We start from the raw sequence: 6000 nt of genomic DNA on the forward strand, positions 1-6000 counted from the left end.
ACAAAGTTCATATCCTTCCTCACTCTATTTAAATACCAAGCAAATACTTCTTGTCATATCAAAATGATAAGGAATGGGCTCTGGGCTATTTTTGTCCTTCCTTTCTAATCATGAACATTGAGCATTTTTTCTTTTATAACTCAAGTTTTCACATCTCTCAAAATCAAATATTTTTCATTTCTCTTTTAAGTTTCATGTGTTCTGGTTCTACTTGTCTCACTTCCTCTATCTTGTTCTGAAATTTTAGCTAATTCTATTTGATTCCCAGTCTGAATACTCTTCTTGATGCTTAGCCACTGGGAAATAAACGCCTGCTTTCCTAGCTCCTGATCTTGAGTGGAATTCAACTTCACTGCCACCACCTTTAAAATTGACTTTTAGATTAGATTACATTAGATTAGATTACATTACAGTGTGGAAACAGGCCCTTCGGCCCAACAAGTCCACACTGACCCGCCGAAGCGAAACCCACCCATACCCCTACATTTACCCCTTACCTAACACTACGGGCAATTTAGTATAGCCAATTCACCTGGCCCTGCACATCTTTGGACTGTGGGAGGAAACTGGAGCACCCGGAGGAAACCCACACAGACACGGGGAGAACGTGCAAACTCCACACAGTCAGTCGCCTGAGGCGGGCATTGAACCCGGGTCTCTGGCGCTGTGAGGCAGCAGTGCTAACCACTGTGCCACCGTGCCGCCCACTGCCACCGTGCCGCCCACTTCTGCTAACTGTTCAAGATACTAATAGAACAAATCTTCACTTCCCAAAAACGATGGAGCAATAAAAGTAGTCATATTGATCCCCAATGAACACATTAAAATTCAAGTGACCTGGGTTTTCCTTAAGGCTGTTGCAGTGTTTTTGCGGTAGCATGTTGGCCTAGGATTCTGTTAGACAGCTTCAGCAGGATCTGAGGGTCCTGTCAGTGGCTGTCTTCTTCGGCATCGGTCTGGATCTCCTTGTGATACCTTCACTTGGTCTCCAATTCTATGCAGTATTTTCTTTGGTACTGTGTTGGGTCTGGCCCGGGATTCCAATGGATGGTCGGATCCTGAAGCCCAGAGAGGTGAAATGTACTCAGTAGACTCTGTCTTAAATTCTCTATTTTTATTAAATTTCGTTTCTTCTTTGTTATATTACAGTGGAAGCACTGTTATTCTGAAATGTTTATTTCTTAATTTTTCTAATTTATTAATATGATTTTGCACATTTGAATTTCTGCAATGCTGGACTTTTTATTTCTTTATTTTTCTCATTTTGGTTTCTTAAGAATTTATACTGAAGAAGCTGTGTGCCTAGGTACCTGTGAACCTAAGATGGTGCTGTTAAGTGGCAACATGTAAACTTTTCACTGTACTCCTCTGAGTACATGTGACAAATCTAATTCAATTTATAATGTGAAATCTTGTTTAAGTCTGGACAGTTGCTTCGATATGGTCTTCTCCACTTTGGGGAGACAGGATGCCAATTCGTAGAATGTTTGAGACAACATCTCTGGGGGACACGCATTAAACAACCCCAACACCCTGTGGCTGACCACTTCAATTCCCCCTCCCGCTCCTCCAAGGACGTCCAAGTCCTGGGTCACCTCCACCGCCAAATCCTAGCCATCTGATGTCTGGAGGAAGAACGCCTCACCTTCCACCTTGGGACCCTCAAACCGCATGGCATCAACATTGATTCACCAGTTTCTTCATCTCCTCATCCTAGATCCAACCCTTAAATTTGGCATTGCTCTCTTGAACTGTCCCACCTGTTCGCTCCAACCTATCACCATCACCCCCACCTGCACCCACCTCTTGTCTTCCCAACTACTGTCCCCCCCCTCCATGTTCCTGATGAAGGACTTATGCCTGAAACGTCCATTCTACTCCTCCTCTGATGCTGCCTGGCCTTCTGTGCTTTCCCAGTGCCACACTTTTCAATTCTGTTTTGCTGTTTTGGTTTAGAGATTCCAGATGAGCTTTCAATTTATTATGATCTCTGTAGACACCAAGAAGTTTTGAAAGAAAGGAATCTCCATGATGTCATTGGGAAATTGCCGCACGATTTAACGACCGAACATTGAGTATGGAGGTACAGCTCAGTCCCTCTACTGACCACCACCACCCCCCCCCGATATCCCCTCCCTCCCTGACTCTGCCCTTTCCCATGGGCAATGCTCTATTCTGGGATTTGGAGGGAGACAACAATCACAGCCTCCTCTGTGACACTGCTGAGATAAGTGGAACTAAGGCCACAAAAATACCAGTCATGATCTTATTGATGGCAGAGCAGGCTCAAAGGGCCAGATGCTAGATTAGAGTGGTGCTGGAAAAGCACAGCTGGTCAGGCAACATCTGAGGAGCAGGAAAGTCAATGTTTTGGGCAAAAGCCCTTCATGAGGAAAATTCCTTTTGCCTGAAACGTCGATTTTCCTGCTCCTTGGATATTGCCTGGCCTGCTGTGCTTTTCCAGCACTACTCTAATCTAGAGTCTGATTTCCAGCATCTGCAGTCCTCACGTTTGTTCTGAAGGACCAGATGGCCGACTCCTACTCCTTGTTCTTATGTTCTCTGGCTAGCACTTGGGATTTTACCATTCCAGGCCCAAATGACTGTTGAATGCTCATCGGTCACCAATTGTTTGGGTGGGGTTGATAGATAAAAACAAGGTTTCTAATTTTCTAACTTTTCTGGGTAACTATTACTTTAATGGAAGCGGAACCCTCTGAATTCTCTAATGTTAAGCTGTTTTATTGGAGTGTTTTCCGAGCAGGAGAATGAAACATCAGAATTGTCAATTCTCCAGGTAAGCCCATTGAGCTCTCTGCATCTGGTATTCCACAGGATCTTAACGTGCTACTCCAGTGGTCACTGCCCTGGAATGGGATCTGAACCCAGAACCTCCAAACTCAGAAACTTGACCAGGTTTGAATTTGCCTAGAGTTTCATGATACTGTCAGTTTAACTTAAGTCAAAAGCAAAATACCATTAAAACCTCTTACATCCCCTTGATGAATAGGCATTGACCTTACACGTTAATACTGATTCTTTCTGCACAGGTTATGTCTGACCAGTTGAGCATATAAAACAATTTTTTTTTGTTTCAGATTTTATAGCCTCCAGAGTATTTTTCTTTTAACCTAAGCTATACAGATAATGGGATGTAACTCTCTGTAAAGTAGTTTTTCTCTCTCACCTGCCCTCTCTCTCTCAAACCCCCTTTTTCTCTCTCTCTCACTGCCTTCTCTCTCTCTCACCCCTTTTTCCTCTCTCACCATCTCTCTCAACCAATTAACACTCCTCCTCACTCCCTTTTATCATACCCACAGACAGACACAGACACACACATACACACAGACACTCAATCCAACTGTGTTCGTGACTCCTTGTAATATCTCAGCCTTGGAATATCTCAGCCTTGGACTTGAACACAAAATTCAAAGCTGATACAACAGTGCAGTTCGGAAGGAGTGCTACGTTGCTGGAACTGCAGTCTTTTTGAAATGTTAAACCATGACCTTGTCTGCCCTTTCAGATGTAGTCAAAAACATCATAATACCAATTGAAAAATTTGTAGAAACGTATCTCTCGTCTCCTGGCCAATGTCGATCCCTTAATCAACATCATAAAATCATACTGTCTGATTTGTCATTATCATTGCTAGTAGTGGAAGTTTTGCTGAGTGCAAATCCAATGCTTTTCCTGCACTCAGCTGTGGCAACATTTCAAACCTACTTCATTGGCTGTGAAGTACTTCAAGGAGGAGTAAGTGAGCATTGCAGATGGTAGAGATCAGAGTTGAAAAGTGTGGTGCTGGAAAAGCACATCCGGTCTGGCAGCATCCGAGGAACAGGAGAATTGACGTTTCGAGCATAAGCTCTTCATGAGGAATGTGTTCCTAATGAAGAGTTTGTGCTTGAAACGTTGACTCTCCTGTTCCTTGGATGCTGCCAGACCGGATGTGCTTTTCTAGCACCACACGTTTTGACTGTAAAATGCTTTGAGTCATCAAAGCATCTTTTGAGAAACAAACTATATAAATGTAAGTCTATTTTGTTGAACACTTTCAAGTGTTAGGAATTCCTTTCACATTTGATCCGATAGGTCTGCTTAGTAACTATCCTTTTTAAATTTCAAAAATAGAATACTACCAGGAGATAAATGAAACACAATTTCCACTTCAGAGGAGACCAACGTTGAATGAATAATAAAATATGTAATCAGCACCCTTTTTCAGATTTATTTTAATTAAAATGCATTAAAATATGTAATCAGCACCCTTTTTCAGATTTATTTTAATTAAAATGCATACCTCGTTGGCCTAATTCAGTGGTATATTGATTATTTATGGCAGGTGTGTTAAAGATTGAGTGCTGTCATCCAGATCTAATTATATTCAGTTTTCATCATCATTGCCACTTCATGAATGTTAGATGATTTTATTTATTTAAAACACTCAACATTGCAGTCTTTAAAATCTTATTCAAATTTCTAATCCCTGGAGATATCTATGAAGTTAAAAAAAATTACATTATATTACAAAAAATTCTGAATTAGTGCCACATTAGTGCAAGTTTTTCTTCTTTAAAAAGTTAGTCTTTCACATTTATCATTGCTATTTACTCATGACGTTTCTTAATATCCAATTTCTTAACATTATTATTTACGGATCATGGAAAATAAAAGGCAATAATTTTAACATCTGTTGTTGGGATAAGTATGTCACTGGAAATGCCAGCATTTATTGTCAATGTCTCATTAACACCACCTTAAATCGTTATGGTCTCTGACATGTAGGTACACTCACAGCACTGTTAAGAAAGTGCTTCAGAATTTTGTGACCGTGAAGGTATGGCATAATATTTCCAAATCAAGATAATGGGTGGCTTGGAGCATAACATGGATGTGGTGCTGTTCCCACATGTCCTCTATCCTTGTATTGCTGCATGGTAGAGGTCACAGCTTTTGAAGCTATCATCAAAGAAGTTTTGAATTGCTGTAGTGTGTCTTGTACATGGTGCAAATTGCTGCAACTGCATATCAATGACGGAGGGAGTGAATGTTAAAGGTGGTGGATGGTGTTTGATGAAATAAGCTGCTTCGTCTTAGATGGCCGAAACCCTTAAGTGTTGTTGGGTCTGCATTCCCAACGGAAATTGGAGAACATTCAATGAGAATCCTGAATTGTACCTTGTAGGTGATAAACAGTTTATATGACTGGTTAAGTTCAATTTCTGGTCAACATAACCCCAGAATTTTGATTATGGAAGATTCAGCAATGGTAAATTCATTGAATGTCAAGAGCAATAGTTAGATTCTCCCTTGTTGGGATGCTCGTTGCCCAGCACTTGTGGGGTGTGAATGTTACTTTTCACTTACCAGCCCAAGCCTGGATATTTACTGGGTCTTGCTGCATATGGATATGAACGGATTCAGTATCTAAGGAATCATAGAGACATCGAGATGTACAGCATGGAAGCAGACTTATCGGTCCAACCCATCCATGCCGACCTGACATCCCAACCCAATCTAGTCCCACCTGCCAGAACCCGACCAATATCCCTCCAAACCCTTCCTATTCATATACCCATCCAAATGCCACTTAAATGTTGCAATTGTACCAGCCTCCGCCACATCCTCTGGCAGCTCATTCCATACACGTACCACTCTCTGTGTGAAAAAGTTGCCCCGTAGGTCTCTTTTATATCTTTCCCCTCTTAGCCTAAACCTATGCCCTCTAGTTCTGGACTCCCCGATCCCAGGGAAAAGACTTTGCCTATTTATCCTATCCATGCCCCTTATAATTTTGTAAACCTCTATAAGGTCACCCCTCAGCCTCCGACACTCCAGGGAAAACAGCCCCAGCCTGTTCAGCCTCTCCCTATCGCTCAAATCCTCCAACCCTGGCAACATCCTTGTAAATCTTTTTTTGAACCCCTTCAACTTTCACAGCATCTTTCCGATAGGAAGGAGACCAGAATTGCACGCAATATTCTAACAGTGGCCTAA

This window comes from Chiloscyllium plagiosum, chromosome 6 (assembly GCF_004010195.1).
Source record: "Chiloscyllium plagiosum isolate BGI_BamShark_2017 chromosome 6, ASM401019v2, whole genome shotgun sequence".
Lineage (NCBI taxonomy): Eukaryota > Metazoa > Chordata > Chondrichthyes > Orectolobiformes > Hemiscylliidae > Chiloscyllium > Chiloscyllium plagiosum.